We start from the raw sequence: 27,866 nt of genomic DNA, 5'->3' as shown, positions 1-27,866 counted from the left end.
GATTTCTCATCCTGACAACCACTGACAAAGGCGACTCCCTCCACCACTACAGTGTCACCAGCAGGTATGACTTGAGGTGTCTTGCCTTGCATTCTCACCACCCCCTGGTAGTTGCTGGTAGCATGCTTCCGTCTCAGCTCAATGACTTTAAAAACTACTTTGTAGCCATGTGGGAGGGGCTGACAAATGGGCTAAACCAGCCTCTGAGTGAATGTCAAACAGTATGTCCAAAGTGTTTGTACCTATGAGCAGGAGAGATTGTGAGGTATCAGGGACGACCAAAGCAAGTGTGTTCACATCTATAGGGGCTCCCATGAAGTCTTTTGGAAAAGTTATAGTCAACTCTACATAGCCAAAGTAAGGCACTAGCTGCCCGTTTTCACCTTCCACTTCTAAAAGGTCATGAAGTGGCTTTATTACCTGCTCTGAAAGGTGCTGCTTGTAAAATGACTCAGGTACGGTGGTAACTTGCGAGCCTGAATCTAGAAGGCAGTTGACTTCTTCACCCTCCACTGTCACTTGAGCTGTGCTCTTAACTCCGACTAGCCGTTTAGGGAGTTGAAACTGTCGGTTCTGCTTTGAATGTTGTAGCCTGGAACAGGTCTGAGCCTGGACGTTCTGTGCTGGTGGTCTGATCTCATTCATCTTAGCAGGAGTTTTGTCTTCGTTGCTTACGTCTAAGGGACGTTGTTGACTCTCCTCAGCCCCTGATTGTCCCACAATTGGGACTGTTACCCGTTTAAAGGCAAGCTTGAACCATTTTGTGTGTTCCACTGGAGCTGTTTTTCCTCCAGCGGGGGTTTGCAAGGTCATTGCAACATGGGGCAATGTGCCCATCTTCTCCACAATTGAAACAGTACCAGGGTTGGGGTCGATATGGCTGTTTCTTTTTGGTCTGTCCTTGGACTCCTGTATCCATCTTGTCTGCTCTTGTGATCCTGCTCTGAGGCTTTCCTGTAGATCCTTTATTACTGACTCCCTTTGTCTTTTTCTGTGACATGAAAGTGGTTAGTTGGCCTTGCAGACTTGCTACCTGCTTTCTCAGATCCTCAATGGCGCTGATGTTGCTCATGCCCTTCTCTTCCGGCTCAAAACCATAAGCCCCCTGGAAATGAACTTGGGCTCTTTATTTTGTGATGCCAATATAGGTTTTCATGCGACTGGACTTTGCTTGTTGCCTGTCTTCTTCAGAGCGAATCATTAACAGAAGGTCGGAGAACTGTGGCGGGTTGGTTTTCTGTCGCTCAAGTTGCAGAGTGCCGAGTAAGGTGTTATCCCAACACCCCCTACAGAACTGTTTAAGGAGCTGTTTGTCTACTTCATCATGGGAAACCCCCCCCCCCCCCTTTTTTATGGCTCTGTTCAAGATTAACTGGAGCCGGTGAAGGTAAGTGGATGGTTTTTCACCTGGGTCTTGGAGGGTATTCAAGAATTGAGCAAAAAGCTCATCTCCATCTTCCACAGTACCAAAAGCTGAGTCAAGAAGCTGTAGGTAAGCTGCGGGAAGTGACTTGGGCCGTAACCCTTTAACTACTTAAGCTGCTGGTGGGAGCAGGCTCTCAAGGATTTTTCTGGATATTTGTAAGGGGGACATGCTCGGGTCATTTTGGAGCAACTCTATGTGAGTGCGCCATATGTCATAATTAGTTTCATGATTAGGTGTGGGAGTCTTGCCGGAGAAGGAGTGGAGCCTCACCTGGGATTGCATATGTGGCACGGCGTCCTGCCTCCGCACAATATGCTCAACCACAACTTTCTGAATATCCGGGGGGTTCAGGTCACTTAATGAAATGGATGGAGCTCTCCTTCCATTAGTGAGAGGGACAGAGTCGGTGGCACCATTGCTGCTTGGTGGGACATCTGGAGAGGGAGTGTGAGGCTGAAGCTCTTTGGGAGCAGGGGGAGACAAGACAGTGGTCTCAACATGTGGAGGAGGGAAACTTTCACTCGTGGGTTGCATGGTCTCAACGTCCTCCCCAATCTGAGTCATCATCTCTTTCAACACTTCTTCATATTCTTTGCCACTCATTTTAGCGAGCTGCTTGAGCTCAGCTAAGTAGGTCTTGGTCACACTACCTCCAACTTTGGTAGCATACACGCTACTGAGTGCCTTCACTTCATAGACAACAGTAGGGTCACCTTGCACTACGCACCTGTACGGTAACTGTGGTTCTAAGGCTTCCAACGCAGAACCGCTGGAATACTCAACGATCAGGTTTTGGTACAATTCGGATCGAGAATCATCAACGGAGAGGATCCTTTCAACTTTACCATACTCTTTCAGAAAACCAATGATCTGCTCATCTTGCTCAGTTACCTCAAGTATGCCACTAACAATAACTGCATTGAGAATTTTGACACCAGACTTTTGTATAAAATCCATACTGACTATTACCTCAATGTTGATGCTCAATTAAAATGGCCCCTGGCTAGCTCGCCAATTCTGTAACCACCTTAACAGGATCAAAGTGAGCTACAGTAATTTAAGAAATGTTTCTATCTCTGACAACGATCAAAAGATTCCAAACTTGTGAGAAGCCACGATGGAAGAGCAACAACAAGGAGTGACACGGATGTAAATTGAGCAATAGCTCATGTATTAATTTTGCAATACACCCTGTTGTACAGATTGTATGAAACAAAATAAAAAAACAAACAACCTAGTGTGCACACTTAATAAACAAAACAAACACTTCGTTGGGGCCCATAAAGTTCTGTGGTAGATGCGTGTGTGTTGTATCTGTTTGATGTCGACTCGTCCTCTCCGAGATCCGCTCCGCAGGCATATCCCACTGCTCAGATGACTTGGATCCTCAGTCGTTCCGTCCACCTTTTAAAACCTGACCGTTGGTCTGTCTGCCTGTATAAGGCTGAGATCGCAGTTCCTGAGCCCCGCCGCGGCTCTCCGCGTGGTGCTTGATTAGCCTCTCCCTGTCCGCCAGTCCTGAGTGCCGGACGTCCGTCCGGAGAGCAGTCCGCCCTCTCCTTCGCTCACAGATGAACACCGGTCCTTTCTCACTCTCGTTCGCTTTCCGCGTTTTTCCCGGACTTGTGGCCGCTCCACTTGTCGTGCCGAGGTCGGAAAAAGTGCGCCCGTGGTCTGCCTTCACCATGCAGACCCAGCACAGTTTCTGATTGGCCGCTCGGACTGAGATCTCGCGTGCGCTGCGCGATGCGTTCAAGTGTGGTGGGATTTCCACACTTCCCCGATGCAACCTGTGATTCTCTCTCAGTATTGTTAACCAGGTTACACCAGTTTTTAAAATCCCACATTTCTAAATCAGAGACCTCAACTGGAATCTCTGGTTTACACAAGTGAACTTGTGATGGGAGGGTTGTCAGTTCAATCATCAGGAGAGGAAGGAAGAAGGAGTGTAAATGAATCTGATAGGCTATTATTGGGGTTAAACTCTGTGAGCTTTTATTTTCTTAAGGCCTTTTTTAGTAGAGGCTCCTAACATGTAGGAATCATTCAAAACTTTGAAGCGCCAAGTTGGAATGAGAACAAGGTCTTCTGTCATTGATCTGTTTGATGCCATGTTCTGTGTTTTGGGTGGGTTTTTTGTATCTGTGTGTTGAGGTAAAGGCTATGCTGACATCAGTCAAGTCAAGTCACTTTTATTTGTATTGAGCCAAATCACTACAAAAGTTATCTCATGACACTTAACAAGTAGAGCAGGTCCAGTACCAAACTTCTTCAATGAATCTACACCCAACAATTCTCCATCAGCAGGCACAAAAGCAGTGACAAAAGCCTTCCTTTTAACAGGCAGGAACGTCGAGCAGATCCAGGCTCAACAGGAACGGCCTTCTGCTTTGAATAGCAGGGGGAAAGAGAGCAGGAGAGCGGGACAAGACAGAAAATGGAGGAAGACAGATAAATAGAAGGAAAGAGAGGGACAGAGATAAAGACAGAGAAAGTGGAAGAGACTGATGGACAGATTGGGACGGGGACTAAAAAGAGTTCTGTGGAAATACAACTTGATGTTCGGCTTCAATTCCATACGACAGGACGAGGTTGAGGGTGTGACTGAGACAGTGAGTGGGCTCACCTGCAGACTGATGGAAACCAATGGAGTCTAAAACCATGAGCTTTGGTCACATCTGTTTCTCAGTCTTGTTAGCTTCTCTACCTCATCACATGAGCACACTATGGGTGAACATGACTAATTTTTGTGATTCATTGTTTTGTAGATTGTTCATGTTGCACATCTGACGTTTAAAATTTGTGTTTTTATTAAGAACTGATTTCATTTCATTTATCTGTCTTTTAGCTCTGAAGGGTTTTTTCTGAAGACAAGAATGAAACAGAGAGACAGTAAATTATGTTAAAATACAACTGAAAGCTGAACAGATTAAAAAGCTACTGGAAACATCAGTACACTTCACCTTTGTCTCACCAGGATTGAGCTACAAGCAGCACTGCTGCCTCCCTCACTACCACCACCATGGGGCCCTTGAGCAAGGCCCTCAGTGGCTGTACTGAGCAGCTTGTTTTATGTTTTTGTGAACATTATCAGTGATGCTGCAAATGTGAGTCACTCAGGGAGTTTCCTCTGGTTAAATAAAGGTTAAAAAACCGAATATCATCATTGTCAAATAACAGAGGAATATTTGTGTTCATGTAAACAGCCAAAGTCAACTTGTCCTGGATCTCAGTCACATGACTGTTAGTGTCAATGATGTTACCTGAGCAGATGATTTCCTGGATGGTGAAACCAGGAGAGTTCCATGATCTCACACACTCCTTCAGTGTTGATGGAGACTGAACACACTCAGAGTTGATGAACCACATGAGTCGTTCTGAGGACTTGTCTCTCTGCTGTGTTGAGACAGCAGAACCACAGTCCAGCCGTCTACATATCACAGCTGTTTCCTTCAGGGTCCAGGACCCGTCTGTCTTTGCTGCTCTCCACTCTCCCAGGTGTTTCACCTCCAGTCTACCAGCACAGTGGTTTGCTCCTCCCACCAACCTGACATCATCAGCATCTGAGCAGAGACAAGAGGATCATTAATACATGAATATGTAACAGGACGGAGGTGGACCTGAACCAAAGCTCCACCTGAGCAGAGACAAGAGGATCATGAATACAAGAATATGCAAAAGGACGGAGGTGGACCTGAACCAAAGCTCCACCTGAGCAGAGACAAGAGCATCATTAATACATGAATATGCAACAGGACGGAGGAGGACCTGAACCAAAGCTCCACCTGAGCAGATGAGTCCAACTGATTTGCCAGGTGAGCAGGTGTTTCCAGACCCTGAGCGTCCACAGTCCAGGAGGGAAGATTCATGGCCCTCACACAGGAACACCTGAGTCCAGAATGGAGACTCTGCTGGTCCAAAAAGTCCCCCCTTTTGGACTGAAGGTGTCCCACATCTCAGCTCTCCACACAGCACCTCTGCATCCTGCATGTCAAAGTCCTCTTCACACACCGAGGACCACAGCTGGTTAGATTTCACCTCCAGTCTTCCAGAGCAAAGGTCCGACCCGTTCACCAGCCTGACAGACTCTGAAAAAGACAACAAGAGGCAGATTCATGATGAGAATGAATTCATGTTAACATGAACTCACCTGTTCATGCCTCTGACATGTTAACTAGCAAACCCTGGAAATGAGACAGGAAAACACAGATTTCCAAGGAATTTAACCTGAGAGTGAGAAGGAAAATATAGAATTGCAAGGAATTTATCCTCTTTGAAATAATTCATGTGATTATTGAAGCTGGGAATCATGATTCCTGCTCGTTCCTCCCTAAACCATCTAATATCCCACATGTGGATACCAGAGAACACAACTGGAATCTCTAGTTTACGTTATCATCACCACCATTTTCAGATCCTAGCAGTGGCAGCCTAAAGCAGTGATTCTCAAACTGTGGAAAACCCAAATATCTTTTGGAAAGTTAAACAAGTCAAAATTGTTTTGAAACAATGAATACTATCGAAAAAATAGCAAACAATTTTGAAAGAAAATACGTATCTATATCAATCAAGGATGGTTCCAAGTCTGCTTTCAGACAGGAGGTGGAGCAGCTGGTCCACTGGGGCAGTCTGAACCACCTGGAGCTGAACCTGCTCAAGAATGTGGAGATGACAGTGGACTTCAGGGAAAGCCCACCCACACTCTCCCCCCTCACCATCCTCAACAACACAGTGTCTCCTGAGGACATGTTCAAGTTTCCGGGAACAACAATCTCCCAGAACCTGAAGTCCACCTCCAAAATGGACACTGTCCAGAAAAAAAGCTCAGCAGAGGTTGGACTTCCTGTGACAGCTCAGGAAGTTGAACCTGCCACAGGAGCTGCTGATCATCTTCTATACTGCAGTCATTCAGTCTGTCCTGTTCACAGCCATCACTCTGGTTTGGATCGGCCACCAAACAAGACAGGATCAGACAGCAACTAACAATCGGGTCAGCAGAGAGAATCATGGGGGCCGACCTACCTGTCATCCAGGACCTTTATCGGTCCAGGGTCAGGAAACGGACAGGCACCATCTCTGCTGACCCATCACACCCCAGTCACAAACTGTTTGATCCCCTCCCCTCTGGAAGATGCTACAGAGCCCTGGATGCTGAGACCACCAGGCTAAAAACAGTTTCTACCCTCAGGCTTTCAGTCTGATGAACGGGAAATAGTCAGAGTGTCAGGAAATAAAAACAAACATCTGCTACACCAGCAGCTCAATAGCAGGTGATCTGACAGGAGGGAACTGCAAATCACTACAATGGTGATGAAGGAAAAGTCGGCCCTGGCGTTGTTCAGTGTGAAAACCCTGGAAGAGATCGTCATGAGGCCACAGCTCCTGGAGGAGCTGAATGATTCCCAACTCCTGTGTTGTCCTGAGGATGAACTCACGTCACTGCTGCTCGCCTCCACAGAAGAACCAGAGCCAGCGTTTCCCTGATTGATGCTAAGATACATTCTGATGTGTGTGATTCTACAACTGTCTGGTGTGCATCTCAGTCAAACAGCAACAGTGTGTTGGCCTACCTGTGCTGGACCCTGAGCAGCACACACTGGGTCTTCTATTGGAACCTGTGCTCAGTGTGTATTGCTATTAAAGATGATTCCAACAGAGGCTCCAGCTGACTGCTGCATCAGAGCACTGATACCAAAGACACTGCCCAGCTCCTTACTTTCAAATATTCTCAAACACTATTCATAATATAATTTACTGTATTTCATCAGGGATCAATGCATCATTTATAGCAGTAATTGGCAACAAGTGGATCTTTTCACTGGAACCTCAGAGTTCACCAGATTGACACACACACTTGAAAACAAGTTCAGATTCATAAAATATTCCAGTGTTTCGTGTTTCTCTATGGTTGTCTGATGGTTGGCCTCTGACTCACTCTGACTCTGAGAAAACATGCTGTCCACCTCTGATGCAGCTGAACAGAGGCGCTATGACACTGTTCCATGGTCATCATGGAGGTACTTGCTTCAAGAGTTAGACAACCACTGGCCTGAAGGACAGAGAAGTGAACTTGAAACTAAAAGGTTGTTGGTTCAATCCTAAGGACTGGTAGGAGGAAGCAGCCACACTCATTAACACCACCAAGATGCCCTCGAGCAAGGCTCTCAGAGGTGGTACTGAGCAGCTGCTGTTCTATGACTGTGAATGTGATCAGGGTGCTCCTGCAAATGTGAGTCACTCTCAGTGAGTTTCCTTGGACTAAATAAAGGCAAAAAATAAAAACACTGGAGTTTTGTGAATATTTGTGTGCATGTTAAAAAAACAAAGTCACTTGTACTGGATCACAGTAACATGACTGCATTACTGTGTACCAAATCACATACTTCCATACTGCATATGTAAAATTTTCAAACTGAGTATTCTAAGCAAAGTATGTACTCAATCGCGCAGTGCGTGTGTTTCGAGGGTGCAGTGCTGTCCCAAACCACATCCTGCCATGCGGTGCACTCTTCAGAAATGATGACGTGATGTCTTCTTCTTCTACACAGATTTGTGACTGGCGAGCACCGCATCAGCATCAGCTAATTACCACCTCCTTTTGCCTGTGCTTGTTTGTCAATTTCTGAAGCAGTAAAAAAGCAAAATGGAGGGTCATCGCACATTGTTACACCACAATAGGCACCAACAACACGATGTCCTCCTTCTACTGGCTGAAGAAGCAACGGTCTGTAGAGTTTAATTGTGTGATTTATTTAGCACAACATTTTGGTGACAAGTGATTTTATCTTTTCAAACCCGTGTCCACACAGAATTTCCTACTTGTCCCTGTTATTTCATGTAAAGATGACTCTATACAAGTCAGTGTTGGCCGACTCTCACCACAGCAAGTGTCCACAGTTGCACACTCAAAATCTTAACTGATTGGAGTACGTCATCCGGGAACTTTTGCTTTCTCAATTTTTGAAAACTATCCATACATTTTTCCATTTTGAGTTGAGTAGACTTAAAATTTAAAGTATGAAGCACAGAAGTATGCAATTGAGGAGTCTTCTGGCGAGATGGTTAAAAAAAAATTGTTATGTTATTGTCAGAAAAAGAGGAATATTTGTGTTCATGTAAACAGCCAAAGTCAACTTGTCCTGGATCTCAGTCACATGACTGTTAGTGTCAATAATGTTACCTGAGCAGGTGATTTCCTGGATGGTGGAACCAGGAGAGTTCCATGATCTCACACACTCCTTCAGTGTTGATGTAGACTGAACACACTCAGATTTGATGAACCACATGAGTCGTTCTGAGGACTCGTCTCTCTCCTGTGTTGAGACAGCAGAACCACAGTCCAGCCATCTACATATCACAGCTGTTTCCTTCAGGCTCCAGGACCCGTCTGTCTCTGCTGCTCTCCACTCTCCCAGGCGTTTCACCTCCAGTCGACCAGCACAGTGGTTTGCTCCTCCCACCAACCTGACATCATCAGCATCTGAGCAGAGACAAGAGGATCATTAATACATGAATATGCAACAGGACGGAGGAGGACCTGAACCACAGCTCCACCTGAGCAGATGAGTCCAACTGATCTGCCAGGTGAGCAGGTGTTTCCAGACCCTGAGCGTCCACAGTCCAGGAGGGAAGATTCATGGCCCTCACACTGGAACACCTGAGCCCAGAATGGAGACTCTGCTGGTCCAAAAAGTCCAACCTCTAATTGGCTTTCCTGGATGAGTTTTACATTTTACTTTCTACTGCTCACTGCAGGTCCAGTCAAGTGAGAGCACTTTTCCTTCACCTGCCTCAGCATTTTGGGACTCAAAAGTACTGCAATTGGAGGAGGGTGGAGCCGACAGGGAGGGAGAAGAAAATGTGCTTAAGAAGCAGCTAAATACATAAAAACTGATGCTACATTTCCAGGCAGCACCTCTGGTTTGAAGTAAACATACTAGCTTTCTTTATATGTGATCTAACCTCATGTACACAGCAAGTTAATGGTGTGATTCTCATGACACTCCTGCCTTAACTGTATAATACAACATTATTCCACATTTATACTTGGATTCATCTGCACGTTCCAGTTGATTTGCACTTCTGGTTGGATGCTAGCTGCATGTCAGTACTTGTACTCTGAACAATGACAAATTTGAATCTATAATTGATGTTTAATATACATCATCGAGGCTATTTGTACATATTCAGTGGAAAATGTTTTTATTGCACCAGGTGAACAAGTGCACCTCCTAAAATTACGAGTGTATATTAGGCCTGTCACAGTAACACGTTATGTTAGTTGATGTATCCCATCAATTTCGTACCTCTTATCTTGTTAAGGGTGCCGGGGGGCTGGAGCCTCTCACAGCAGCCTTCCTGTGAGAGGCCAGGTTCAACCTGGACGAGTTGTCAGTCCATCACAGGGCCAACACATAGAGACAGACAACCATTCACACTCACAGTCACACCTACAGTCAATTTAGAGTATCAATCAGCCTCGTCCCCTCTTGATGTCTTTGGACTGTGGGAGGAAGCTGGAGTACCAGAGAGAACCCACACAGACACAGGGAGAACATGCAGACTCCACACAGAAAGATCCTGTGCTCAAGTTTGGGCTCAAACCTGGAACCTTTTCGCTGTGAGGCAACAGTGCTGACCACTGCACAACCATGTCTCCCAGGATATATTATCCAAGAATTATTTTGATTTATGATATGATTATTGACATTTTAACAATTTTACCACTTCAATAATTATGTACCACCTAATAAATCAAGTGCACACTTTATCTCTGTTCCTGTCATGACTTGAGCTTGGACGAGAACCCAAAGCCACGACTCCCAGGCAAGGTGCCAGATGAAGAAAGTTTATTACTAAAGTACAAATCAAAACCACTCTTATGAGGAAAAAAGCCTAAACTACAAAAACTCAAACTCACTCTACAGAGGAGAACCTGACTAGACAAAGTAACAAAGAAACTCAAAGTTAGATCAGGTAAGGAGCATGGCATGGAAAACAAAACCTGACTAGACAAAGATTCAACAAAAACACAAACTTGATGAGGCATTAAATGACGTAGCACGTTTGGAACTGACGGAAAAGACAAACTGAAACTGAAATTCCAGACTGGAGTACCAAGACTCTGAGAGGGTCATATTCACTCAGACCTGGATCAACAACTGTGTCATGATGAGTTTCCAGGACCTTTTCAATTACGGTGCTATGAGCCAACTTAAAGGAAATAGAAGGGAGCTGTGCCCCCCCTCCCCCCTCCCTCAGTGGAGGAGGAGAGGAGCAGGAGACCTGTCACAGGAGAGGAGAGGTGCTGGTGACCAGTAAACCTGCCTCAGTGGTCTTTTCTGGTGTCAAATGCTCACACGTACACACAATTATCACAGTTACTGAGGACAGAAAAATGATGGAGGTCGTACTGGAGAAGAGTTCAAACTGGAGCCAGGAGGCAACGACCATTCCATCATCCATCTTCCAGCATTCCCCTCCAGCACTCACTATCACCCAGAAGTCCATCCTGTTAGACTGGAAACCTCCAAACAACCTCAACATCCTACAGTGGAAGAAGCTGCTGATGAGCAGAAATCCCTGGAAAAATGTCTGCATCCATCAACCATGAAACCACCAACTTCAGTAAAACCTGGTCCACTACCATCAATAAATGAACCTGACCTCCAACCCTCAAAGTGACATTGAACACACAAACACCCAACACATTCAACACACACACACACACACACACACACACACACACACACACACACACACACACACACGAGCTCCATTCACCCTTTATTCTTTTTAAAATGCCTTTATTTGTTCATACATTTATTGTTTTCATTACAATATCATAATTATATTATATTTGATATTATTGTTGCTGTATTAGAAACATTTCTACTGATCGTGGTGATAACAACAAAAGCATTGAAAAGGATACCATTGATTCTGAATAATACAGAATTACTGCATGATGAAATTATTATTATTGTTATTATTATTAATACTCTCACTCAATCAATATTTTGTTCTATTTTATTATTAATAATGTATCATTTCAGACATTATAACTATGTTCTGGTCTCTTTCTCCTCGTCCACTTGCTTGTTTATATATTTTTTGACAGTAGAAATGCTACAAATCCTGTTTGATGAATCACTACAAGTGGAGGAGGAAAAAATAGGAACAGCAAACCAGAGATGAACAATTTATCCTCATTCACCATTATAATTACCAAACACAAGTTATTAATGAAATGTGACACTTCACTCTCATTATTATTATTATTATTATCATTATTATTATTATCACTGTTTTTGTGGCATCACTGTTTTCTGGTTCTCATCACTACTCTTGCTATTATTGTTCTGGCATTAACAACGTTGTTAATGATGACATCACCTTTATATTAATATCACAACTATGGTTATTGTTTTTCTTATTATGGTGATAGTCATTAATTACATATTTCTACTCTTTGTCTCCTATGTGTTTGTTTATTCTTTGCTGTACAAAATGATTGTGGAATTATATTTTATTGATATTTCTGTATGATAGAAACCAGAGGTTCTCAATTACAAATGTTAAAAGGCCTTAAAGTAGGATTTATTTCTCTACCCATTCATTTATTCTATTTCTTTTTTCAATGATCTTCTTCAGATGTCATTCATCAGCCTACCATGATAGATATTCATCATTCATTATTAATATGATTTAGATACAAAGATAATGAACACAACACACACACCATCAATTTACACACAACACTGACACAATATCATTCTCTCATTATTAATGAATTATTGATTTGTTGAAATTATTTTTAGTTTATTTCTTTTTTATTCATTTTATTTTATTTAATATTCAATATTAATTTGTATTTCATTCAATAATCAAAAATTATATTCATAATTATTGATTATTATAATTTTGACCAAATCGCTCCTCAATGCACAACATTGGCAAAAAAGTCTTTTCTGGTTCTAACCCCCCCTCCCCACACACACACGCACACACACACACACACACACACACACACACACAATTTCTGCAAATGTGGCTTCAGTGTCTTTGATTCTAGTTTCTTATTTCATGGTTCAGTTGTTGACACTCAGTCTTTTCTCAGCGTTCCTGTTATCTTGTCTCTCCTGCTTCATGTAAATTAAAAGAATATTTTTCAAGTTGATCTGAAACTAAGCTGAGACTAGTTAGACTGTGGTGGACCGACACTCTCTGGGTTTAGCAGCAGCTCAGCCACCTCATGTGATTGAACTACTGTGTTTGTACCAGCACACTACAACTGGAGAACAGTCCATTTATTTGACTTCTTGACATACGGAACACAGAACATCAGAGCAGTTGAGGGCCGACTGGAGCAAACAGTGAGGGAGTCAATCCAGAAATGCAGCTGCTGCCTCCAGGACATGAGCCAGTTGATTTGAGCCGTTTCAAACACACGTCTATCTGAACCATGCAGATCAACAACACCTCCAACAGGAAGCCTACCTGAGCTCCACAGCACCAGCAGCACCAGCAGCACCAGCAGCACCCTGCCATCCATGTCCAGTGTCAAGCTCCTCCGATCGTCTGCTACTAGTTTCTTCACTCTTATTTCCTCATCAGGACTCTTAAGTGCAGCTTTTCATGTCCGTGTCAACAGCTCCTGATGTGCTGAAGTGATACAAAGATAAAGCTGAGGGTCGGACACGTCATCCACATCAGAGTTGCGACACTCATGATCTTCTGATCAGATGAGCAGTTTCCTCTCCTTCACTGCTGCAGACGCATCAGATTGTCAGCACCACATCTCCTGTTTCCTGATATAAAACGACACCTACTTCATAAAACAAGCCTGACCAACTTAACACATTTCATGTCAACTGCATTTAACAACACAGAGATGTTTTGTTAAATCCTACTAGAGGTGAATCTCATCCATGATTCTCCAGACATTTTTTAGGACCTCTGACAGTTTCAGCATCTGAGGAGGCAGACGACAGCGTGTCTGAAACAGAGGGTTTCAAAGTGAAGTCCTCAGATAAATTAGCTGAGTTTCACTGGACTGCTAACGAAGGTCAGAGGAGAGAGAGAGAGAGAGAGAGAGAGAGAGAGAGAGAGAGAGAGAGAGAACAAGCAGTGTACATAAGAATGAAATTTCATTCCAGAGGCAAAAACACAACACTGCACAACAAAACAGTGAACCCTCCTGAGCTCAGGATGAAAGCAAGCTTTTCCCAGGCATTTCATAAAAGTAAAATCTGACAAAATCTCTGATCTGACTTTTAAATCCATTTATTAAAATGACACTTTTACTGACTTCAGGTGATTTCCTTGCTGTCGTTACTTCTCATTTTTAGGGAGTTTCTTGATCGTCACTCAGGACTTCATCCCCCATCTTTGTGAAGGAAACAGGAAAAAAAGACTGAAAACTGACACACATTCCTGGAATATTAATCACAAACCTGCCAGAGGAATCATGAATAGAACAGACAGGAAAAAAGCTAATTCACTTTAATGATAGTTCTGAGTGTCAACTCACTGATCCTGGATCAGATTTGAGTTTAAAGGATAAAAGCAACTGGACTTGCTTGAATGTCTTGAAGAGGCTTCATCATCCAGGTACTTCTTATCTGTAGTAACTGCAGTACTTCAACCTTTAACTTGGTCATGTTCACACATTGTCACCACATATTTCAAAGCAGGGAAACTGAACTGGTGATTTCAGGCCTGTTAAAAGAACCCTGCAAGTGAATGTGTTGGTCAGACCAGCAGATTGAGGGCCAAGTGTTTCCATGTATTTCTGTGTGAGAAGCAGCGTTGCACCACAGGCTTGTATTTTTGTGTCAAATCTACAAATCTTTGTTCAGCCGTAGAAGCAGGAGGAAGGGGAGGACATTGGGTGAAAGTGAGAGTCAGAGGCTGATAGAGAGGAGGGGGGAGGCCGGTGGAGACAAACCACTATCATGAGACGTTTATCAGCACAGACGTGCAGCATTTAGAGAGACGACCAGATAGAAACCTGTTTTTGCTCTTAACTTGCTTTTGCTGGTCTACAATGTTAGAGAGAAGAGAGAGAAATCCACAACACTGGACCGGGCTGATACCAGCGGAACCAGAGCTCCGCTCCTCCAGCCTAAAATTAACTTGAGGTCACTCGGTGCATTTTGCTGCTTCCTAACTTGATCTTTTGAAACACATCAGCTTCATCAGGAGAGTGAACAAGAAATGAAATGGTCTCCCTACAAGAGTCACCTTCAAGCTGCTGAGGCAACATGGCTGCTGATCTCTGGTCCTTTTGCTTGAAGCACCGTTGCTTCCTTGACCGGCTGTTTTACTGCACTCCTGGACTTTGTCTGATAGAACAGAAATATTCAGCCCCCTTTTCCATCATAGAAGCGCTCCTGTTAAAGTTCAACAAAAATACAAAGGACAACAGTGAAACAAAAACACAGATAAAGAAGAAGGTTTACTATTTTTGAATTTGTGTCCCATCCTATGAATCCAAGTCATTGTCAAACTGGCATTTTCATTGACTGATGGTTTTAATTACTGTTATTTTGTATTTTCATATCTGCTTTGATGATCAAGTTGAACATTGTAGCAGACTTAAAAATATGAATCAAGGTACTACAGCATTACATCACATTACATTGGACAGTAACAAAGTTATCAAACCAAATATTACAATATTGACAACTCCAGTTTTTCAGGGGAAACTCTTAAGTATTCAGTCTTGTAAAGCAAAACCCCAAAGTTCTAGAATGTAAAACTGCTGACATCATCATCTCCAGGTTGTTCAATCTACTTTTAAGACAAAGTGATGAGGTTTGTGTGAGTGGAGATAGTGTTGAATGATCTAAAGGAGACAAATCTAGAAACAGACATGTTTGTGAAACTCCATTTTTATGGCTGCGTCCATTTTGTTATTTTTCCACAAAGTAGTTCAAATCATTGAGAGTTCATTTTCAGTCTTTCAAGTAACCTGTATTTAATAACTGAACATGTTACAGAAATGTGACCCAACTCTGTCACTGCAGTCCAGATTTCATTAACATGTCAAGTTAAGCTGCATCAGAGAAAATGTGTTTCTGACTGTTTGTTCACAGCAAAGCTTCATAATGACCCCTGCCTTCATCACCTACGTCTGGATTGGCCTCCAGGAGTTCAAGGAGGACATCTTCCTCCACTGCTGCCTCAGTCTCATCAAAAATGTCAAGTTCAGCTGCGCTGGGAATCCACAACTGTTTTTTTTAACTACAGGAAGAAAGCATTTAACAAGATAAAGCTGGATTAAGTTTCAAAATGTTTCAAATGAAGAACTGCTTCAAGCAGCCTTCAATATGCTAGATAAGCTAATATCTAAATTTATATGGCAGAATAAGAGACCAAGGGTGAGACTTAAAATGCTCACTCTTGGGAAAAATAGGGGTGGACTCAGCCTCCCCAATATAAAATACTATTTTTGGGCAGCGCAACTAACAGCAGTGGTGGCTTGGATTAATAATGACATGGAGACAGGATGGGTAAACATAGAGCAGAATTCACTGCCAACTATACCTCTATCCACTTTAGTGTTCCTGAGCAAGCAATTTCAGAACAGGTTGGAAATCAAAAATATGTGGGTGAAACACACTTTAAAAGTATGGTCGACAGTCCAAAAGAGAATTAGAGGGAAAGCCGTCCTTTCACGGGCTATGCAGATTGCTGGAAATCCGGATTTCCCCCCCTCAACAACGGATATCACTTTTAAGAGATGGGCAGACAGAGATTTAAGGGTCATTGATCAGTTGTTTTGTGACAATGTTCTACAGCCATTCTCATATCTCCAAGACAAATTCTTTTTACCCCAAAGTGATATGTTCCGTTATTTCCAGACTAGGCATTATATCACAAGTCATAAAGATTGGAATACAATTAAGATAGCTCCATCAAACATAGAAACTTACTTCATTAATATAACTAAACATAAACTACCCAATAAGAAGCATGTGTCCCATCTATATAGAAAGCTGTTATTGGATACACCAGATAATACTTTTCATATCAGGGCTAAGTGGGAACTGGAGTTGAATATTATAATTGAGCATGGAGAGTGGGAAACAATATGCAACGGTTGTCATAGGGGTATAAATAGTAATATACGGAAGGAATTTGATTGGAAGATGAAGATAAGGTTCTTTAAGACGCCTCTAGTGGTCTCCAGATTTGTAGACAACCCAGCAGCAATGTACTGCTGGAGAGAATGTGGAACTATTGGGGACCACTCACATATATTTTGGGACTGTCCAATCTTGTTTCCATTTTGGAAAGGGATAAAAGGAGAGATAGACAAAATTTTGGGAATTGATCTACTATTCACCCCAAGTCAGTTTCTTTTTGACTTAACTCCGGAAAGTGTGTATACCAGAGATCAAAAGTATCTTTTACACATACTCTTGATGATTGCTCGGAAAATTGTGACCATAAACTGGATGAACATACAACCACCCTCAGTTACACAATGGAAACAGAGGCTAAGGGAGGTTCATGAGATGGAGGCTTTAACTGCTCAGCTACAATTAAGGTCTGATGTTTTTGTGAGGAGATGGCTACCTGTAGCAAGATATCTCTCCAACTGAGAGGAACCCCATATCACGTAGTACTGCCTCAGCTATCCATGTATGTACTTATTTTATCTATGTATTTTTTTCTCACTTGCATTTTTTTATTTCCAGAGCCCCAGTATGGTGTTGATTTGTTTTTGTCTTTTTTTTTCTCTTTTCTTGTACTACCATGTCCTACATATATTGTGAAACTGTCAAGGATTGTTCTGTATTGTGTCTTTTTCATGTTTAACAAAAATAAAGTTAAAAAAAAAGAAAAAAAAAGAACTGCTTCAGCAGCTTTTAATCCCCACAATAAATGCAAAATGTACCATTGCAGTAACTTGTTCACAGTTACATCATGAATTTGCATCTTGTCCATTACCAATATTAGTGGATAATAAAAAACTTTCTCATTCAAGTTGAAACCTGCAAGAGGCAGCAGACAAGGTCAAATTATTTTGACACATGAAACTAAACAACAATAAGGTGCATACTGCCCTCTACTGACTAAAGCTGATAATGCTACTATGAACTCTCAGGAAAAGAGAAGCACAAATTAAACAAAATAATACAGGACATTCACCCCCCCCCCCCCCCCACCCCCTCCAAAAAAAAGAAATTCAACAAAAAATGTCCTTAAATAGTGAAGTTTCATCAAACCTTGTGTCTGTATGTTGTGATAGTATTTTATACACAAAATGAGACTAAACTCACCTCCATGTTTGATGCAGTACAGAAAAAGAACATAGTTCCCTTTATTCTCCTGCCATTAAAGTTCATAAACTAGCAAGAATGTTAGGTAGCATTAGCATTAACTTCAGCTAAAGTCTACCAGCTTCAGGTGCCTTTAACAATCGCCTTCCTCGCTACTTAAGGCTTTATACGCGGCGTATATAAAGTTTTAGAACCTGTAGAAGTTCATACACTTAGTTTTTTTTTTTTTAAACCGAATATTCCAGGCACTGCGTTTTCCTCTGGACACCGCGAATCTTAGAAAACAGCGCGTGAAGATGGAGAGTGGAACTCAGCCCAGAGTTCCTGCGCGTGACTGCTGAAATAGCCCCGCCCCCTGAGCTTCACTGAGGCGGGAGAACAACACCCGAATTAACACCATGGAACTACAAACCATTTAAACCTGCTTTGAAGTCATTCAAAAAGACATTTCTGACCCTTGACGTCACGCAGCCCCCCCTCCACGTCCAAATCTCATCAAACTAGTCTCAGTCGTTTGGGCTGTCAAAAGAAACGTTGGGGCGACTTTGTTTTTAAAGTTATTCTATATTTGTAAAGATATTTATATTTTTACAAAAGACAGTACTTTAACTTTAACTTACCTTGTTTCATGATATGAACTTCATTGTAAACAGCTGAGTGATGGCTTCATATTTAATAGAAGTAACCAATGTTTAATATCATTTATTGTGCAGCCATGAGTGAAAGTTGAGTGTTGAAATTGTCTGACAGGAATCTTTATGAGATCCTTGTTTCTGTGGGGAACATATAGTAGGAGGTACGTAAACAGTCTGCACTGTCTGTCAACTGTTGAGAAAGTAGTGCTTTATTACTCCTGGTGCTCTGCAACAAACCTCATCTGTCAGAGGTGAGACACCAGCACCCAATATTACACATTTCTTTGGTAAAGCACAAGATTGCACGTTAAATGGTTAAAATAGAACAATGTCTGAAACTGTCATTCACCTTAAATGTGGGCATCATTATAACCATATACAGGACACAGAGCATGAAAGAAAAGATGAGGACAAGTCTCTGCTACAGTCAGTGGGAATTCATCAGGAATAAATTTGTTTTCAGATAAAACAAGGACAACAGCTGTTATAATGATGGTCACATGATTTAAAAGATTAAAAACAACTCTCTGTATCAAGGTGAGATAGAGTTACATAAATGAATAGAACATTACTCACTGACTGAAAATTGAAAAAGCACCAGACTTTGGTCCAGAGCTTGGTTCTAACGTGACTTGACAGCACTTTTTTCTACTTTTTTCTTGTTCTTGCAATCAACACTGCCCAGAGTTGATTTGAGGAAATAACACTCACACATTTGATGAAGTTTGGTCAGACGGTGCAGACACACTTGACACCCAGAGAGGTGAGCAGGTTTTGGACCAAGTTGAAACTTGTAAAGTATTTGAGACAGAAAATGACAGAAAGCTGTAGCTGTGTTCTGGTTCTGCGTGTGAACACTTCGGCCCCTAAAGGTAGCGTCTGCTCCTGCTGACTCAGGGCAACATTGAAGAATGTGGATGCCCCTGATAGAGGAGCAGGTCATGATGATGCCAGATGAACTTGCTGAGCAGAACAGTTTCCAGTCCCACTTGTCTGGCTTGTTGGCAGTGGATTGGTGGAGAGAGCAGCCCTGGTTCTTCAATGAGCAACCATGACCTCATGCACACTGAGCTGATGGTATCTGATGGTATCTGATGGTATCTGATGGTATCTGGTGATATCTGGTGGTATCTGATGGTATCTGATGGTATCTGATGGTATCTGGTGGTATCTGATGGTATCTGGTGGTATCTGATGGTATCTGGTGGTATCTGATGGTATCTGATGCTGACTACTTCATTGACATGTGGTCAAAATGTCTTGTGTTTCCTGAAATTAACTGAGTGCTGCTCAGTAAAGTAGACATGACTTGAGATTCTATTCCTGGTTGGTCCATTTCAACATTCTTATCCTTCCTAGCATTGGAGATAAAGTATCAGTCAGGGCTGTACTTGATTAGTACTGCATATAGTACACATCAGTCACTGCCATTACACAGTGGAATGGAAGTTGAAATACTGTTTACCAGCAAGCTGAAAACTGTTGTGGTATTTGACAATTCTATTGTTTCTGAATGAAAATCATGTGAAGGAGAATCATGGAGACACCCTAAAAATGGCTGAGGTCTGCTGAGCTGCAGCAGGTCTCAATGCATTTCTTTGTAGACACAAATTGTCTTTGATCTCTCAGTGAGACAAAGACATAGAAGCTCAAACCTCAGCCTCCAGGAGGCCGTGATCCTATAGTGGTCAGTACTCTGTGTTGTGGCTGCAGCAACCCTGGTTTGAATCCGGGTCACGGCAGCAACATGAATACTGACTAGTATTTGTTGTTAAACTGGACAGTTTGTCTGTTGAAGCTCTCTCAGACACTCCTTTATTCATCCTACCTTCAGGCTCAGCAGCATCATAGTGAATGTGTCTGACTAGAATGATCAGTTGTTTTTAAGATGGCGCTGTTCTTTTCTTTCTCAGTCTGATGAAGAGCTTGTGTGCAGCAAACGTCTCTCACTCTGATCACTTCATGCTGTAGAACATGGAAGCCCTGGCCTGACGACCTCAGTCAGTAGAGCATGAGACTCTTAATCTCAGGGTGGTGGCTTCAAGCCCCACGTTTACATTCATCTTCAAATCTGTCTGTGTAGGTTCTCATTCATCCAGGTCATCGTAGATCGAAGCGAAGTAAAATCTGGTCAACTGGACGTAAGTTTATCTTGAAGACGTTTCACCTCTCATCCGAGAGGCTTCTTCAGTTCTAGTGAAGAGTGTGGAAACTCCAGCTTATAAACCTATGTGGGAGTGGTCAGTGCTATTGTGGTGGAAACGACCCTCCCGAGACTCACCTGGCCTCTCCAAACGACAGTCGTTGTGCGGAGTCAGGGAGTTTCAGGGGTGGTCGTTAAGGGGTTTCACCGACCACTCAGATGCTAATGGGCTGTGCTGGCATCAGCCGTTCCACATGGGTCTTTCAGCTGAACTCTTTGGGGAAGTTTTGAAAGGACTTGGTTGTAAATAGGTGAAAGGAAATGTCGCAGTCCACCTCCTCTGTTCAAAGATGGTTTCTCTATCCTGACGTGGATGGCTTCTTTAACTCCTCTTTCAAACCATCTGTCCTCTCTGTCGAGAATTTGGACATGGTCGTCCTGGAAGGAGTGGCTTTCCTCCTTGAGGTGGAGGAAAACCGCTGAGTCCTGTCCTCCAGAGTTGGCTCTTCTATGTTGGGCCATGCGCTTGTTGAGGGGCTGTTTGGTTTCCCCTATGTAGAGATCCGTGCAGGCCTCACTGCATCTGACAGCGTATACCAGATTGCTTTTCTGGCTGTGAGGGGTGGGATCTTTGGGGTGAACCAGTCTTTGTCTCAGAGTGTTGTCTGGTTTAAAAGACACAGGGATGCGGTGCTTATTATAGATTCTCCTTAATTTCTCAGAAACCCCTGCCACATAGGGGATCACTATGTTTTTTCTCCTGCCTTCTTCATCTTCCCTCCTCCTGGAGTTCTCCTCCTTTCTGGACCTGGAAGAGGATTTTACAAAGGTCCAGTCTGGGAAGCCACAAGTTTTAAGTGCTCTTTTCAGATGCTGCTGTTCTTTTTTCCGGCCTTGGACGCTGGTGGGGATGGTCTCCGCTCGGTGTTGCAGCGTCCTGATGACACCTAACTTGTGCTCCAGAGGATGGTGAGAGTCAAAAAGCAAGTATTGGTCAGTGTGGGTGGGTTTCCTGTACACATCCACCCTCAGGCTCCTGTCCTCTTGAATGTAGACGTCGCAGTCCAAAAAGGGCAGATGGTTGTCTTTCACATCCTCTCTGGTGAACTTGATGTTGACGTCTACCGAGTTGATGTGTGCTGTAAACGGTTGTACCTCCTGAATCTTGATCTTCACCCAGGTGTCATCAACGTATCGGAACCAGTGGGTGGGGGAGGGTCCACTGAAGGAAGTCAGGGCCCTCAGTTCAGGCAAAAACACGGCTGTGCCATGGGTTCTCCCGTATCTCCTATCGTGGCCAACCTATACATGGAAGAGGTGGAACAGAGGGCCCTGACTTCCTTCAGTGGACCCTCCCCCACCCACTGGTTCCGATACGTTGATGACACCTGGGTGAAGATCAAGATTCAGGAGGTACAACCGTTTACAGCACACATCAACTCGGTAGACGTCAACATCAAGTTCACCAGAGAGGATGTGAAAGACAACCATCTGCCCTTTTTGGACTGCGACGTCTACATTCAAGAGGACAGGAGCCTGAGGGTGGATGTGTACAGGAAACCCACCCACACTGACCAATACTTGCTTTTTGACTCTCACCATCCTCTGGAGCACAAGTTAGGTGTCATCAGGACGCTGCAACACCGAGCGGAGACCATCCCCACCAGCGTCCAAGGCCGGAAAAAAGAACAGCAGCATCTGAAAAGAGCACTTAAAACTTGTGGCTTCCCAGACTGGACCTTTGTAAAATCCTCTTCCAGGTCCAGAAAGGAGGAGAACTCCAGGAGGAGGGAAGATGAAGAAGGCAGGAGAAAAAACATAGTGATCCCCTATGTGGCAGGGGTTTCTGAGAAATTAAGGAGAATCTATAATAAGCACCGCATCCCTGTGTCTTTTAAACCAGACAACACTCTGAGACAAAGACTGGTTCACCCCAAAGATCCCACCCCTCACAGCCAGAAAAGCAATCTGGTATACGCTGTCAGATGCAGTGAGGCCTGCACGGATCTCTACATAGGGGAAACCAAACAGCCCCTCAACAAGCGCATGGCCCAACATAGAAGAGCCAACTCTGGAGGACAGGACTCAGCGGTTTTCCTCCACCTCAAGGAGGAAAGCCACTCCTTCCAGGACGACCATGTCCAAATTCTCGACAGAGAGGACAGATGGTTTGAAAGAGGAGTTAAAGAAGCCATCCACGTCAGGATAGAGAAACCATCTTTGAACAGAGGAGGTGGACTGCGACATTTCCTTTCACCTATTTACAACCAAGTCCTTTCAAAACTTCCCCAAAGAGTTCAGCTGAAAGACCCATGTGGAACGGCTGATGCCAGCACAGCCCATTAGCATCTGAGTGGTCGGTGAAACCCCTTAACGACCACCCCTGAAACTCCCTGACTCCGCACAACGACTGTCGTTTGGAGAGGCCAGGTGAGTCTCGGGAGGGTCGTTTCCACCACAATAGCACTGACCACTCCCACATAGGTTTATAAGCTGGAGTTTCCACACTCTTCACTAGAACTGAAGAAGCCTCTCGGATGAGAGGTGAAACGTCTTCAAGATAAACTTACGTCCAGTTGACCAGATTTTACTTCGCTTCGATCTTCAAATCTCTTAGCGTGTTCTCTGTAGGAATTAAATTAACAGATACTGTAGATTAGAAGTATTAGTCTCAGAAAGCATTTTGTCAATCACGTGAGCCTCTGTGACCATCTCCTGACCTCAAGGAACAAATGTACCACAGTACCAGACAGGATGAATTGGCGGAAGTGAGGAGCAGCTGATGAACAGGTGATACAGTCGTTGCTGGGATGGGGAAACCATCTGCCCTTTGTTGTTGAATGGTATAAAGGTTGAGACATTGTAAAGATCGGCAGAGAACACTCAGCAGTCTTCTCTCCATGCTGCATGTATTAAAGAGACTCGATTCATCACACCGAGTCTGTAATTCTTCAGAGAATTAGCAACTCTCAATGATCTACAAGGAGAATTTCCCTTACATCTCTCACTTAAACCAGCTGTGGCAGCTTTCATCGTGTGATTTATTTTGAAATATAAATATGGAACAGAACCATTGGAATAAGATGTCAGGACATTTGAAGGAATGTAAATCTCCTGTTGAAATGTTGCAGTGTGCAGCTGAGGCTCTCTGGCAGTGGCACAAGGAGCCACAATGACAGAACCTGGACCCTCCTGGAGGAGAACCACAGGTGAGGGCCTTCTTGGCTCCAGATTGATGGAAATCAAGTGTCTGAGGCTGTCAGCAGCCATGAAGTTGATCTGGTTGGGCACTGGTATTTTTTCTTGCTGCAGCTCAGGAGTGATTCAGGAGAAGAGTTTCAGAACAGCCAAGGTTGGGACTGGAATTTTCAAATTTCCCCTGGAACCAGACAACCTTGGAGGTAAAACCTCCAATCATAGCCACTCAGATGCAGCAGCAGAAAGAAGCTGTCATCTACCCTGACAGTCAGAGCATCAAGTCAAGAAAACATCAACCATCTTGTAGTTCCAAACCTTCACCTGTCAGATTCAGCTACTTTTTATTGTGGGACTTGAAATTTGAACACAATGAAATTTGGACAAGGAGTTTTCCTTCAAGTCCAAACATCATCGTCCAGCCTCCAACCAGAGGTCCATCAGTTATCATGGGAGCCACATGTGGAGTCTGGATTCTTTTCTAGAATGAGACGGCAATGACAGTCCTGCCAAGTGACATCACTGACATGAATGGATGACTTCAGTCACATGACTGGATGACTTCAGTCATGTGACTGGATGACAGCGTAGATGCCAATGTAGAGGTTGGGGAAATAGTCTCTGAGAATCCAGCTTGAACCAAAGCCCTCCTTGTTCTTCAAAAACCCAAACAGCGACCATCAGTCTCCCTCCAATCCTGTACTTGGGTTCAATGTTGCTGTTCCATTTTGCAGCAGTAGGTATCGCTGTGATACCAGGTTCAGTTCAAGAGTCCCAACTCCAGCTCATGTTAGTGTCCTCAGTGGCAGGGGAAAATGGCGCTTCAGTGGATCATGTGGATCAACTCATGTCTGTCCTCACTGCTCCACAGGTCTGTCAAATGTTCTGTAAAATAGTTTGACCACAGCAGAGATGCTAGATTAGGAGTTGATGGGAGTTGTTGCAGATACCAGTGTCCAAAGTCCAGGCTTGGATTTATTACAGTTTTCGGGTGTCTATTCCCCACACACAACTGCAGTCCCCATAGCCCCACCCTTCCCACGACAATGCTTCTTCCTCTTGCTTCTTCAACTCTGTCACATTTTTGCTTAAACGAGTCATAAAAATAATAATTTAATGAAACGGGTAAAATCAATTTTGAGAGGAAAGCAGACAAAGGAACAGACATATTCTTTTGTTCATTCTTCCCCGATAATGAAGGCACTTTGAATGATTCATGTATTCCATTATTTGTTTCTCAGTAACGTTCTTCTTTTTAGTTGTACGTTGTATGCAGGAGGACAGTCGGAGTGATGTCAGTTACTACATCCTCCAGACACTCGTCGTCCATGGGGCTGTTGAGGATCCAGTCCATGTCTCCATCTTTGTCGAAGGCCATGAGATTTTGCCAGGGTGCAACAGTACTGCAAAAGCCTGCTCACTGCTCACGGGACTGATTCATGCCCTTTACCTGGCATACCCTCCCACTTTGCACTCCACTTTTGAGGTCTTCCAAAAACTCTTGCTGGAGCTGGATGAATTTAAACTGTCCCCAAAAGTAAACACCTGGAAGTTTAAGTTACTTTCCTAAATGCATGTCTTGACTTTGTCATCCGAGAGGAGAAAAATGCGGCATCATGCATGGACCAAAAAAGACCAAGAATCAGCACTAAGTTCCAGTTCTTCTTGGTTTACTAGTGGGAAGTTGCCTGTCATAAATGTTTTCTCATTTTTGGTCAAATAAGGCATCTGTTAGAGTAAAGATGTTATTCTTCATCCATAATGTTAGACACCTTAAGCTGTTCATTTTTTATTTCATTTCATTCATGTTTTAATTGCATTCTTAAAAGTGCACTAGTCTAGAGGACTGGTTTAAATGTTGAAATTGCACTGTTTCAGAGTGAAGGTTTGTTCGATTTCAATTGCGTATTTGAGAAGTGACTTTGTTACCAGATCTATGTTGGATGCGGTGTAAAATGTGTAGTACTGTGTATTTGCTGTCCCCAGTCATACCAAACTTTAAGTGGTATGATGCAAATCTGGATATTTTTCTTTAAAAAAATATACTTCATCTTATTTTAAATACAGTACCTTCTGCTGAAGATAGATCTTTAATTTACTGTCACTTTTTCTATCAATGCAGTACCTGTACATTCTTTTTTTTCTCCATTTAAATAGGAGTATATACAAGCTTAAGAGGCTGTTTGTATCCTATCCTCCCCAAGTTGTTTTGAGCATGTTTGTGTGTTAAACGTTCCTGGATATCTGAGTATTATATTTCTGTAATGAATGTTGAGACTCTGTTTCAGAGGGTTGCAAGTTTTTCGCTGGATAGTATTGGGACATCTGCACAATCTAATGCTATTGAAAGTGTCCCTAATATTTTGCCACAATAGTGTATATTGGATGTGGTGTATACTGTGTAATACTGTCTGTTTGTTCTTCCAGCCCCCAGGTGGGGTTCACCCTGGGGACCTCCATCACAGGGCCAACACATAGAGACAGACAACCATTCACACTCACAGTCACACCTACAGTCAATTTAGAGTATCAATCAGCCTCGTCCCCTCTTGATGTCTTTGGACTGTGGGAGGAAGCTGGAGTACCAGAGAGAACCCACACAGGAACAGGGAGAACATGCAGACTCCACACAGAGAGATCCTGTGCTGGAGCTGTGACTCGAACCCTGAACCTTCTTGCTGTGAGGCGACAGTGCTGACCACTGCACCACCGTGCCGCCTTCTGATTGTTCAGTTTATGTCAGTCATGGCTATGTTAAATTTGTAGCTGCCCCATAAAAGATTGGGCGTTTCAGTCCACTACAGTAGTGGATTTACTGTGACGGTACTTGTTTGTTGAACTGTTTAAAATGAAAAATAAACACGTTAATTGCATTGTAATTTAGTCGTGTGATATGTGATAAATATGCATTAAATGCATAGAGTCAATTCATTCGGTAACATTTATCAAAAGAAAACTGGCAATGATAACGTAATTTTAGTGAGTAATGTGATGCAATGCAAGCAAGTAAATTAAAAAAAAATTGATATTGCAGCATCAAATTTTACTTAAACCATTTGAGTGATAATGATCTCTCTCATTAATTATAACTAATAAGTGAGATTGTTATCAGAATGTTAGCATCTACAGTTCTGTCAACTCAGAATATCGGAGACATGACAAGAGATCACTGCCATGACTGACTTGCATTTCTTTACTTGTCAATAAGTGAGATATTTATCAGCACACGCAGCACGACATGCACCAATGCAAAATAGCAGCGTAGAGCAGTGTGAGGGAATCCACGATCACCGGCAGGTTTGGAAGGGCTGGACTACTACGTGAAGAGAACAGCACAATATCAGCAGTAACTTTGCCTCGCGGTGGTGCAGTGGTCAGCATTGTTGCCTCACAGCAAGAAGGTTCCAGGTTCCAGTCCCGGCTCGGGCACGGGGATCTTTCTGTGTGGAGTCTCCATGTTCTCCCCGTGCCTGTGTGGGTTCTCTCTGGTACTCCGGCTTCCTCCCACAGTCTAAAGACATCAAGAGGGGACGAGGCTGATTGATACTCTAAATTGACTGTAGGTGTGACTGTGAGTGTGAATGGTTGTTCGTCTCTATGTGTTGGCCCTGCGATGGACTGGTGACCTGTCCAGGGTGAACCCCGCCTCTCACCCGTTGACGCTGGGATAGGCTCCAGCCCCCCCCCCCCCCGCGACCCTTAATGTAGGAATAAGCGGAAGAAGATGGATGGATGGAACTTTGCCTTGAGATGAGGTGACATTGAGAGTGACACTGAAAAGGTGTGACGGAGATGTTCTGAGACTCTTCAAGCCCCCCCCCCCCCCCGCGACCCTTAACAGGAACAAGAGGAAGACGATGGATGGATGTCAGTCAGAGAGCGCTGTGAACCGTTGTACGACTCCACAGGATTTCTCTGTCAACCCAAAAACCTGACCTGCATTTACATCACAGGTTTAGTTACTATTCTGCTTATCTTATTTCTGAATGCAATGCAGTCAGTTATATGCTCTCTTTAAAGTTGTACCACATTATCCCAGATAATAACATCTTAATAACACCGGATGTATTTTCTCAACATTATGACAAGCATGTTATTTTCTAGGCTCAACATCTCAATTCAATCTTGATGACATTAGAATTCTTTTGTTCCAACAGAATACAATCATTATATGA

General features: G+C 43.3%; 1 long non-coding RNA gene across 1 annotated transcript; it reads right to left on the bottom strand.

The window, feature by feature from the left end:
- Nucleotides 1-13,585: 13,585 nt before the first annotated feature.
- LOC147263946 (uncharacterized) lies at nt 13,586-17,834 on the bottom strand. The gene is made up of 4 exons (XR_015112644.1): nt 17,719-17,834; nt 15,562-15,673; nt 14,672-14,820; nt 13,586-13,814 (listed from the first exon to the last, which is right to left on the bottom strand). It is a non-coding gene; the product is annotated as an uncharacterized LOC147263946 (long non-coding RNA).
- Nucleotides 17,835-27,866: the final 10,032 nt, after the last annotated feature.

Source organism: Aulostomus chinensis, chromosome 4, assembly GCF_037954235.1.
Source record: "Aulostomus chinensis isolate RoL2024-O1b breed Wild chromosome 4, RoL_Achi_v1.0, whole genome shotgun sequence".
NCBI lineage: Eukaryota > Metazoa > Chordata > Actinopteri > Syngnathiformes > Aulostomidae > Aulostomus > Aulostomus chinensis.
This window is presented reverse-complemented; position numbering and strand designations above follow the sequence as displayed.